Source organism: Formica exsecta, unplaced genomic scaffold, assembly GCF_003651465.1.
Source record: "Formica exsecta isolate Colony F162 unplaced genomic scaffold, ASM365146v1 scaffold47, whole genome shotgun sequence".
Taxonomy (NCBI): Eukaryota; Metazoa; Arthropoda; class Insecta; order Hymenoptera; family Formicidae; genus Formica; species Formica exsecta.
Window position 1 is genome coordinate 1,454,188 of NW_021851936.1, and position 13,206 is coordinate 1,467,393.

The following is a 13,206-nucleotide window of genomic DNA, read 5'->3' on the forward strand; positions in this document are numbered from 1 at the left end:
TAAAATATTGTATAATATTGTATTATATTTTATAATATTGTATTTTATATGATATTATAGATAATATAATATTTATGTTATCCGTAAACTCTATCTTTTAAAAACAAGCTGCATATACACATTCCCAGATCTATGCATTCTAAGACTTTTGAATTACTCTCATATTTCATAAATAATACTCTGCTGAAGCGCGACTGCAGCATCACTGAGACATGACCATCTCTGCGAAATAAATCAGACCTGAGTCTTCGCGAGGCGAGAGCGCAAAGCGAGCCCATCGTTCGTTCTATTTCGGAACCGATGTTCCGGAAAATATAAAGAAATTCACGCTGGAATTTTCGCCTGGGGAATCTTTTGACCTCTTGGGCGACAAAATTCAACGGGAAATGATTTTCGGGGGCGTCGTCGGTTGTGTAAAAATAATTGAGTCGGCGAGAGTGCGCGCGTACTCCCTTTCATGCTGTTATAAAATGTTTTTAACTACCTTCGGCGAGATCAACGAACATTGCGTACATTGCTGGTCTGCGCGCAATTGGTTTGCGGAGTGGTGTTGAAAAAAACGCATGCTCGACGTGGAACCACGCGGAAACACTGAATTTAATTGGCGAACGAAAAATGTTTTAATTATGTCGTGTCGCATATGAGATAAGTCTTTATTATTTCTGATTATATAAATGTTTTCATATTTATTTAGTTAATGCGATATATAATAAAAATTATTTATTATTATTATTTGAAATTTTTATTGGCTCGTGAGACAAGTACCGCTAAAGTAGAAAAACAAATAAAAGTAATCTTTTTTTTATTATTTTATCTCAGAGTCAGATTATATTTACGAACTGTATATCTAAATTTATATATAATTCAAATATATATGATTATTATTTGCAACAAGTGGTTATATTTACTAAAAAAATTAATGATTTAAAAAATCGTGATAAATTTGTGACAATCATTATATTTGATTAAGTGTATTGATTACTATTCGAAATTTTTCGCTTTCGTTGCTGTTTTATAGTGTAGTTCCTTTAGATTAATTCGGTAAAGATAGAATATTTGGTCTGCGCGCAATTGGTTTGCGGAGTGGTGTTGAAAAAAACGCATGCTCGACGTGGGGGTCCAGTATTGAAGTTTTTAAAGCGGAAACACTGAATTTAATTGGCGAACGAAAAATGTTTTAATTATGTCGTGTCGCATATGAGATAAGTCTTTATTATTTCTGATTATATAAATGTTTTCATATTTATTTAGTTAATGCGATATATAATAAAAATTATTTATTATTATTATTTGAAATTTTTATTGGCTCGTGAGACAAGTACCGCTAAAGTAGAAAAACAAATAAAAGTAATCTTTTTTTTATTATTTTATCTCAGAGTCAGATTATATTTACGAACTGTATATCTAAATTTATATATAATTCAAATATATATGATTATTATTTGCAACAAGTGGTTATATTTACTAAAAAAATTAATGATTTAAAAAATCGTGATAAATTTGTGACAATCATTATATTTGATTAAGTGTATTGATTACTATTCGAAATTTTTCGCTTTCGTTGCTGTTTTATAGTGTAGTTCCTTTAGATTAATTCGGTAAAGATAGAATATTGTTTCAAAGATGTGCAGATATTCATAAAAAAATCGAATTTTCGATATACGAAGAATGAAAACTCATTTTTTTGTTTGGAGTTACTCGAAATGATCGTATCGGACTTGGCTACATCGCAGTCACTTTTAAATCGAATATCTAATATTTCAAAATATCGAGTACTCGCATATCCCTGATACCCTCATTCTTCCAACGAAAGCTAGAATCGATCGGCGTTTACCCAAGTAATCCTGCACGACGTTTATTCAATTTGATCGCAAGTACGGTGGCGCGACGTGTGCGTTACGTCGGACGATCCAATTAATAGTTCAATTAAATAAACCGATAATTGCCTGAAAATGGAATATAGCCGCTGAATATTGGATCTTCCGGTTTCTCATATTCATTATTCTCCATCCTCGGCAGTATTCGCGGAGATTGCAGACACTCTCATGCAGACACAGGCAATATGTATAGTCGCATATGCATAGAGAATAAACAATGCATCGAGACGTTATCATCTTATAGCGATTATTAAATTTTTATTACGATGCGCACAAAAATTGTATATGTATATGTCTACAGTAAATCGTACATTGGGAGCATAAATGGATAAATTGTTATTTTTTATTTATTTCAAGCGGAACTTGAGATAGAAATTATGTTCCATTATTGTATGATATTTAATGGTAGGTTAAAGTTAAATCTTTCCTCGGATTTTTGAAGAAAAAATCCGAGAAATATAAGCGAGGATAAAACGCGGTGAACTTGGCGAACACCCAGTATAAACGACGCACTAATGCGCATATCCTCGCATGGTCGTGCGTCAAAACGCGGACGGAAGACGCTGTGTAATGTGTGTGTCGAGGCAATATTAGGTGTATTAGTCATTGCAAACAGGGACCGTGCCGTCTACGTCGGACGTGCGCACGCAAGCACGACACACGACGACGGGGAAACACGCGTGCACGCGATATGCATACACGACGTAAGTACGTGCGATTACGTAAACTTGAGTCACGGCGCACTCTCGGCGACGCCGCGGTCCTTTAACTCGCGAAATATTTACTATACAAACGATTTCTTTCGGAAGTGGCGTAAAATCAAACCAAATTTCGTTAGTCTTTGCAAAACAAATTTCTTTTTGCTGAGAAACAATTCCTGATTTGCGTACATTTGGCTGGGGTTATCGAATAAGTAAAAGTAGAGAAAAAACGAAAATGGAATTATAGTAGACTAGTATTTTTTTTTTTTTTATTGTTTTTAAAGAATTTAAATTTGATTAGGAAAAAAACCGGATATATATGTGAGCCATTAAATTTATAAACTTTGAATTTATAATTTTGAGGCCATTAGTTCAGAGGATCTTTTAATGTTAATATCCGAAATAAAGAGAAGTACCTAATAAGGACTTTTTCGTTAAAAAAGAGGTTAATTAACTTGTTTTAATAATTAAAATACAATTTAATATACATGGTGATATTATTATGTACTTCAATATACTCTGAAGATTTTAATGTCGATCCTCTTTCCGCGATAATATTATCGGATACGACTCGTTTATCATAATTCTTAATTTCCGACGTTCATGTTTCGCGACCGTACACGCTTTCCCTAAAGGACCTCCTCTATTCTTCAAAAAGAGAGACAAACTTCGCTTCTACGCGCTATCGCATCAGCTAGCGTTTTGTAAACGCCGGCTGAGCGACTTTAAACTTTTATCTCGCTGCAATTTTCCGGCCGCATCGCGGCGTAAAAGGCGGCTTCTCGAGTAAAACGGCGCTCTGCCGACGAGCGCAAAAAGTCTCTGCAAAAAAGAAGGAGTGCGGAAGAGAACGCAGTGCGTTTACAAGATTACGTTGCGGTACTCAGGAGGAACGGGGGCAGAGGGAGAAGAAAAACTGTTCGGTCGTGAAAGTTAACATCTTCCGGAGTTAAACGAGCCACCGCCGCGACTCGAAGTCGCGGATTTATGCGACTCATTCTTAATAATAGTCTTGAATAATCCAAAACGCATGTATCCGAAAACATTTTTTATTACATTAGAAATAAACACATATGTTTCGCACACATTTGTCAAATAGAATAAAACGAGAGACATATAAAAGCTCTTCATCGTGTACGAACTATATATAGTTATATGCACACAATATCAGTTTAACAGCTAATGGATTTTTTTTTCATCAGTCTGGAAAAGATTTCTCTTCAGCAAATTTGTCGTTTGATGTTTTTGTTCTCTTTATCACAATTTTCATTGTAGATTTAATAATCCTTAAATTAAAAATCTATTAAAATAAATGTCATTTGAAATTAAACTAAAAAATGTTTTATCTATTTTTACTATAAAATTTTAATACCTGAAAATACTTAAAAATTTAAATCACTTAATACAAAGATGATTGATGTCTTGACATTTTTGATACGATTATAAACACTAATGAGATTATAAGTGAAAAGGATTGAGTTGAGAATTTACAAATCTCATATACACACTATACACAATACATATATTCTCTCACGAATGAGATAAGACCTTCTAACGGTCTCACGAGTTGTACAGAGGACACAGTATACATATTTTACCTTGGGTGATTTTACCGCGGTAATCATATCAAAGTAAAATTGATTGGACGTTATATATATTCATAACTCTTGTTTACACTCTTACTGCTAGATTTACTGAAGATCTTTAATGTCTAGTTGTTTGTAATTTAAATATATTATTGAAAAATATTTTGTTTTTTAGATATAGTAAACATCCTACTTAATAACTCGAAAAAAACCGTAATTTCTATGACATTTTACAACAAGCTAAATAATTAAAGACAATCTTGTTTTAATAGAAATTTTGACGTTTTATGATTGCAAAAGAAATCATGCATTTATCACCGTTATGCATTTTGGATTTATATTTGGATCTTGATTGAAGCGATTTATATTACAATTTTCATTTGAACTCGTTTTTAGATAAGAATATCTAATTTATACAAACAGGAAACTGAATATATTTTTCTGACTTTTCATTTAATATTATTTTCAAATATTAATATGAAATATTTATTCCATTACAAAGATATTTTGAGCGCGACGAGAATTTATGAAGATTAAACCTAATTGTGTTCTTTAAAATCTCCAAATAAAAAGTGTGAGAAATCGAATACGCTGTATCATAAGCTACACAACTTTCCGCCTTTGTTCCTTTCATTTTTTACAAAAGCATTTCTGAAAATTGTCTTGTTCATCATCTAAATCTAAGATCAATTTTATCGAAGCACAGTTTATGTCTCGCGGAGCCACGAGTCATTTGTGTTGCGCGGAAGAGGAAAAGCGCGGGAGGAAAAGAGAGGAGACGCTGTAGAGTAGGAGGTAGAGGAGAGTGGAGGGTGGAGCGGGATACGGAGGTTCGGAGCGAGCGCGCTCTTGCCTCTCCAGTCACGTGTTCGCCCACACTCATTCATTTGTGCGGCCGCAGAGGCGCTCAACTTGCAGCGCGGATTCCGGCGACCACCCACTTCGTATGCGCGTCGGACGCGCGAGCCTTGTATATGGGTCGTGGTCTTGTATTGTGAACACACGCGCTTTTCTCCCTCTCTCCCTCTTTCTCTTTCTCTCTTTTGTCAAAGCGACCGCATTATCTCATTACCGTCTGCAAACATCTATGGGTTATGTAATTGTGTTGCTAAATCGCGATAATGACCTCGTCTTAATATTTGAAACTTTTACACGTTTAAGCAATTATTTTTTTATTTTAACATCGATCTCGATATTCTGCTCATTTTCTTTTCATATCAAGATAACAAGATAATGTTGATAACAAAGTATACGTATTAATAGAAGAAGAGTGTAATATAAGACCATGGATTGCGCGTATGATTCAATTCTGCAAAATAACGAATTTGGTATTTTTCTCTGTTTTTCTTTCTTTATTTTCTTTTCTTCTTTTATTCAATAATTCTTTTTTATTTTTTTTTTTTTTATGATGAAAATTGCTTAATATTTTGCTTCTTCGCAGTATGAAAAAGTTGAAGATCAAATTTGCTGGATAAAATAAAATACAAAAATATGTAATGAGGCTATGTATTATCGCAATTGAGAATTATTGATAATTTTTACCTAAATTTGACGGAGTAAAGTAACTATTTTCAAGATATAACGAGATATTCTGATCACTCTTGTAGAATGCATAATGCTGATAAATCAGATGAGTCAGCTCATTGAGTATAAACAATGACTGAGTGAAGATTAAATTGCTGCGTAGCATGAAAGCACAGAATGATTCAAGACGCTCCAACATTCCTAACAATCAAGAAATTAAGATAGATTAACGGAATTCTAGTTGTGCTTTATCATACTAACCCGTGTTCTTTTCTTTCTGTTGCAGGTGAGTGATCATTTTTATAAATGACTGCGAAGCTAGAAAAGCAATGTAACTTTGGTGAGTTTTTTTTTCGATCTTTTTACTCGAAATATAACATTGTAACTCAACCAATGTTAAAGAAGTATAGAAATAAGAGAAAAGCTAAGAATATGAAAATAGGAAAAAGAAAGGGGGAAAAGATTTTTGCGAAAAACGAAGGAGAAGAAATAATTGATAGAAATGTATTTTAAGCCGATGAGTGTATCAAGTCTCAATTATTAGTTGATCAAAATTTAAATCTTCTGACGCGCGAAGTTTGCATTTCTAAGGCTGTGCCGTATGACATTGTTCTTGAAGACGCGAATAATCGTGCGAATAACATTGTCAAAATGAAAATCCAGATTCATCTCCAATAACGATAAATTTAGCCGATAATAATATATTATCGATATAAGTAGATGTAACGAAACTTGACACGATTGAAATTCCTTCATCTATATTTTGTAGTTTGATAAATTTAGTCACATGTGATTTCTGATATATGACTTTTAGGAAGCATATAGAATTATGAATGTCACATTTGAAGATGTAATGCAGTATTTTTGGAATAAATCAGGAAATATACATATTTTTCGGGATGATTTATAAATATAAATTAAAGAAATATTTAAGGAATCAGGTATACATATTAATACGATTAACCCATTTTTGATCTTGTGAAAATGATAAAAGTATCGGAATGATGACAAAAATATAAAAATGGGGTAAAATAATATGAAGCCATTTACAGTTTGATATCTTACTTTACCTTTGTTTTTAAAAACAATTTCAATATTAAATAAATTATATGTACCTATATGTATATACAAATAATAAGAAAAATGAAGCGTATTGAGAATATATATAAGACATATCCATAGGTCTTTAATTCTTGCACGTGCGCACAGCAAAGATATCGGTGGCGAATGCCGTAGATTTCCGCCGGCAATTGCCGCTGCCCTTAAACTACCGTCGCGAGTTGAAACTCGTGTAACGCGAGACGACTCATAATCAAAGTTAAATGGGGCAAAAATTGTTCCGCAGGAAACACGATAAAGCCGCCGTCATAATTCGCAGTCCGATATACACCTACTTGTTTGCCGTGTAAGAGGCGTGATCTCGATGACGACGGTCACGACAAGGAAAGATCTTCAACTAGACGCTGAAGCGAAGGATAAAGATATAAAGAGATAGAGAAAATAAGAGAAGCGCGGAAGAGATGGGGGAGAAAATTCTCTTCTCGAAAGGACAGGGATTCCTCTGGAGACCCTTGATCGGAGGAACTCCGTTGTTCTTTCGAATCACCCTCGACTCGTTCGAGGACGATAATGGAGTCCCCCAATTTATCGTATCGGAAGCCACGCGATCGGCAGCACGTTGCGTGTATCATTATTTACACGGCCATTCGCGAACGAGCATCCTCCGGGATCGAGCCCTTTTCACGGTCCCCATAGGGCATGTTATAGTGTTCGAAAATTTGATCTCTCTGTCTCTCTCTTTCTTTATACACGATATCTAATCTTTAAGCGTTTAATCTTTAGACGAGGCATCCGGAAAATATGATATCTTATTTCAATTTTGCATGACAGAAAGATTTGTCGGCGCATCAATAAGTTTCGAATGATTAAGGATTGATAAATGAAGATTATTGTGTCAATTAATCTTTAAGAATTAAATCACAATTATATTTATAAAATCTCTGAATTGTGTTCAATTAAATCTTAGGAAATTAAATTTTGTTTCAAGTTAATATTCAAAAGAATATATAAAGTGACGCGTCTAGTGGTAAAACTTTCGCGATATGAAATTCATCATTTTAACGCGTTTGTGTCTCTCTGTGCCGCCTATCTTTGTGATGCAAAACCCAAGTTCACATGTTGGAACTTGCATCTGTATCGTGAGTTATATTTCAATGTCTCGTTCTGGGCGAGAAACACGATGCTCGCGTCGTAACTTAAAATCTCGCTTGAAATCATGTTTCAACAATCGCCATATCACGAAACTGTTTTATGAGAGGTCGGGTTTCTGGTTTACAGGATACATGGTTTTCAAAGCGAGAAACCTCGAAATACAATTCACGATACCGACGGCAATTTTAAAATGCGTATGTTACGCTGTATCAAAATATTATCTTGCATCGTATCGTAAAAATAGTTTTGTGTATCACATTGTGAAAAATATCTTTTATATATCTTGACGATTATTAACGATGAATTTCACAAATCATTAAATTTTAAATTAACGTATCGAGTGAAACGGAAAATAATGATTATGTAATACAATTCGATTGATTATAAATAACAAGTAAAAATTATGTCTAAATATTTGATATCCGTCTGAATGCTTTTAAATTTCAATATACATTACGTGCGCGATGCGCATTACATATTTCATTCCAAAGATTAAAACCGGTACAATTTATCAGATATCAGATTTCGGTGTAGCCACACGAAAATGATCTCCGTAATTATTCGGGACAATGGAAATGCATAACAATTGGTAGGGATGACGAGGATGGGAACGCGCGAGGGGAGAAAATATATCTATATATTTTTTTTTTTTTTTTTTCGCATAGCATCGAAAATCGAACGTATACTGAAATCGTGCAATTTTCAGTCTCCGCTTCATAGCAATATGCATGGCCATCGTATATACATAGACGTACGCTTTCGTGTACCAACGATGGTCACGCGCGAGGCGCATCACGGACAGTGCACACGACGCGCCCACGTGCATGCGCGTGCACGCCTACGGGTGCACGGCAGTTGCGTGCATATCTGATCATACGGAACGGCAGCATGCATCCAAATGCATTCTGTCGGTCTTCCTTGTCGCCGGCCTGTCTGAATTGACCCTCTGATGCGCTTTGAATTTCGAAATGATCGTGTATATTCTTTTTTACTACACGCGAAAAATTTTCAACGCATCGGTCCACATTCACATTTTATTTATTTTAAGCTCTTATCGAAAATTCAAATATAAAATTTACCATGTTAAAGTTATACAATATTGTAAATTATGTAATATAATTTTTTGATTGGATACGAAACGATACATCAGAGTATTAAATCATTAAAGCTTACAATTCGTTGAGATTTTTTCGTGAAATTGGTTTTTTTTTCTTTTTTTGGAAACAAGAGTTTGTTAATCACAGAGTTTATTAATCACAGCGTCAAGTAGAAAACGCCGTGTCAATCAAATTTTCTAACAGAATTTAATGGATTAAAATTGGAGGAAAACGAATAAATATATATATAATAGGCAAATATTTTTTGACACGTTATGGACATGCATGCGATACGATTAAATTAAACTAGTTAGTTGGTGCTACAAGGAAAAAAATAAAATTGGGACAAAAATCTATATTATAATATCAGTCAATCTATATCGTAAACAAAAAATTTTTCAATTATTATTGCGATGATTATTACAACATATAACATTACATTACAACATATATAATTACTCCAACTTTTCGAGTCGACGTTTTATTGCTGTAATATCTGTAGATCAAATTAAAGAGATTTGTCAAGAGATGCACACAGATTTCACAGAAATAAAATCTTACTATACGATATCGCGAAACAAAGTGTTATCAGTAATCAACAAAGCCGCCCATACGCTTTGCTCCTTGGCTGGAAAACAAACGCGAGGCGCACATCGAAAACACGGCTCGGATGCATCACGTTGACCTCGGGGGAAACGTGATGCACTCGGTAGCCATTATAGCGCGATGAACCGCGGAGCTGCTACGGGGAATACCACTAAATAACTCGTTACAGCGGCGAATCAAAGGAGTGCGCGGGTGTTTTCGCAATGATCATCTGCCAGATCTTGTCCAGTCACTGTGTTTTCTTCGGCGAATTATTCTTCAGAATACAGCGGAGCAAATATGAGAATTGCCCTTCGTTCATGAACCTTTTCCCACGCAATTCACTTTCAGATCATTATATATATTACCATTTTTCTTCTTTCTTCAAATTGAAATCTAGAATAGAATTATTATATGTCAATATAAAAAAAGGGGATAATGATATTTTAGTTGCGAAAAATATAAATGTTAGATTATTAGGTTGCTATGTGCTTATGAAATGTGTCAATATTATATCAATAATCTTTTCGAATTTCTCTCAAGAGCTGTTGACGCGAGGGGAGAAAATATATCTATATATTTTTTTTTTTTTTTCGCATAGCATCGAAAATCGAACGTATACTGAAATCGTGCAATTTTCAGTCTCCGCTTCATAGCAATATGCATGGCCATCGTATATACATAGACGTACGCTTTCGTGTACCAACGATGGTCACGCGCGAGGCGCATCACGGACAGTGCACACGACGCGCCCACGTGCATGCGCGTGCACGCCTACGGGTGCACGGCAGTTGCGTGCATATCTGATCATACGGAACGGCAGCATGCATCCAAATGCATTCTGTCGGTCTTCCTTGTCGCCGGCCTGTCTGAATTGACCCTCTGATGCGCTTTGAATTTCGAAATGATCGTGTATATTCTTTTTTACTACACGCGAAAAATTTTCAACGCATCGGTCCACATTCACATTTTATTTATTTTAAGCTCTTATCGAAAATTCAAATATAAAATTTACCATGTTAAAGTTATACAATATTGTAAATTATGTAATATAATTTTTTGATTGGATACGAAACGATACATCAGAGTATTAAATCATTAAAGCTTACAATTCGTTGAGATTTTTTCGTGAAATTGGTTTTTTTTTCTTTTTTTGGAAACAAGAGTTTGTTAATCACAGAGTTTATTAATCACAGCGTCAAGTAGAAAACGCCGTGTCAATCAAATTTTCTAACAGAATTTAATGGATTAAAATTGGAGGAAAACGAATAAATATATATATAATAGGCAAATATTTTTTGACACGTTATGGACATGCATGCGATACGATTAAATTAAACTAGTTAGTTGGTGCTACAAGGAAAAAAATAAAATTGGGACAAAAATCTATATTATAATATCAGTCAATCTATATCGTAAACAAAAAATTTTTCAATTATTATTGCGATGATTATTACAACATATAACATTACATTACAACATATATAATTACTCCAACTTTTCGAGTCGACGTTTTATTGCTGTAATATCTGTAGATCAAATTAAAGAGATTTGTCAAGAGATGCACACAGATTTCACAGAAATAAAATCTTACTATACGATATCGCGAAACAAAGTGTTATCAGTAATCAACAAAGCCGCCCATACGCTTTGCTCCTTGGCTGGAAAACAAACGCGAGGCGCACATCGAAAACACGGCTCGGATGCATCACGTTGACCTCGGGGGAAACGTGATGCACTCGGTAGCCATTATAGCGCGATGAACCGCGGAGCTGCTACGGGGAATACCACTAAATAACTCGTTACAGCGGCGAATCAAAGGAGTGCGCGGGTGTTTTCGCAATGATCATCTGCCAGATCTTGTCCAGTCACTGTGTTTTCTTCGGCGAATTATTCTTCAGAATACAGCGGAGCAAATATGAGAATTGCCCTTCGTTCATGAACCTTTTCCCACGCAATTCACTTTCAGATCATTATATATATTACCATTTTTCTTCTTTCTTCAAATTGAAATCTAGAATAGAATTATTATATGTCAATATAAAAAAAGGGGATAATGATATTTTAGTTGCGAAAAATATAAATGTTAGATTATTAGGTTGCTATGTGCTTATGAAATGTGTCAATATTATATCAATAATCTTTTCGAATTTCTCTCAAGAGCTGTTGATGTAAAATCGATATTTAATTTCAAGAAAATTAATGTATTTTATTGAAATAATATATGTGTTATATTCTCTTTGCAATCAGAAATTAATTGTATAATCCTATTTCGATAAAATCCAGGGAAATTTCCGAGCTAAAGCCAATTAATTCTTTTTACGGAGAAATTTATGTTATTCTCGCGTGAATTGCATACTTTGAATTATTATATAAATATAAAAGTATTTATATATATTTGTCCATATTTTAATAAAAAAACAGAGAAGTTAGAGAATTAATTAAAAAATTAGAGGATTACCGAAACATTTTTTTAAAAAAATTTTTAACTTATAAATTTTTTAAGGACACATTTTGCTAAATATATTAAGTATCTTCCAAAGTTATAGAGCAAGTCCGATATTTTTATTGAAGCATAGCATTGTTCTTAAATATTCAATAACGATTTGAGAGTACGGATTATATATAAAAGCAAAGTACAACAAGCATCGACAATGCTACGTCAGCGGGATCGATAAATTAACTTAATAGCTCGAGTTATGAAAGCGTAGTCACTCGAATACGAGTTCAACGTCGACCTGAAGAACAGCGAGCATACTCAAGTACATATCTTATTCAGGAAGCATCGTAACTTGCCGTGAAACGTCTATTAAATTATAGTCGCCGCAGATGTTGCATACTTGGGCCATAATTCTCATTCGAATAACGACTGTTCCCACCATCGTAGGAAGTCGTGAATTTAAATAATTAAACCGTGTTATAATAATGATAAATATAGCTCCTATATATGTTTAAAGTTCGCCGCACAATCTTTCAAAATATTATTTTATGATCTTTATTATTATTTTTATTTTAATTTAAATTATATATACGCTGCATATATATATATGTATGTATGTGTGTGTATGTGTACTCTGTACATTAATATAAAAATAATAAATTAAAAAAAGTAGAGCATAATATAATCTAAATGAATATTACAATATGTGTTATTACAATATGTACAGAGATTCTCCCTTCATCAATTTGTATTAGTTGATTTAACACTCTTACGTAATCCAGGTAGTATCTAGCGTTATTTAGCACTGTAATTGACATTATCGATCCGATACCTGTTCAATTCAGCTGCCGTTTCGTCGTTTACGTTTCCGCGAATTTGCTGCATTTGTTCGATGGGATTCGCGCGACGGCATTTACGAATCAGAGAGCTTCGCAAAGCAAATTCTCCGTAAATCAGCGTTTGCGTGGCTGACCGACCGCGCGTGCAAACGGTATCGCGGTGCGCGCGTTGGAATTGTTTTCAGCGACAATAACATCCTCGATTATTTATTCACCGCTGGAAAATGAATCGGCGTAATCCGTCGAATTTTATCTTTCCGGACGAGCGGCGAGATTAAATCGCTCTTTTCGTCGCCGCTATTCGCTATTGTTTAACATACTGACGACCGCGCGCTACATATGATAA

General features: G+C 34.3%; 1 protein-coding gene across 4 annotated transcripts in view; it reads left to right on the forward strand.

Moving 5' to 3' along the window:
* LOC115241169 (RNA-binding protein Musashi homolog Rbp6-like) overlaps positions 1-13,206 on the forward strand; it is a 567,047-nt gene that overhangs the window by 64,181 nt on the left and 489,660 nt on the right. Inside the window, exon 1 of one of the 4 annotated variants that reach the window (XM_029816794.1) lies at positions 5,325-6,028. The exons of the other annotated variants lie outside the window; for them this stretch is intronic. The gene's annotated coding sequence lies outside the window, so the exon portion shown is untranslated. Of the gene's footprint in view, positions 1-5,324; positions 6,029-13,206 lie in introns of those variants that run through there. 4 annotated transcript variants of the gene reach the window in all.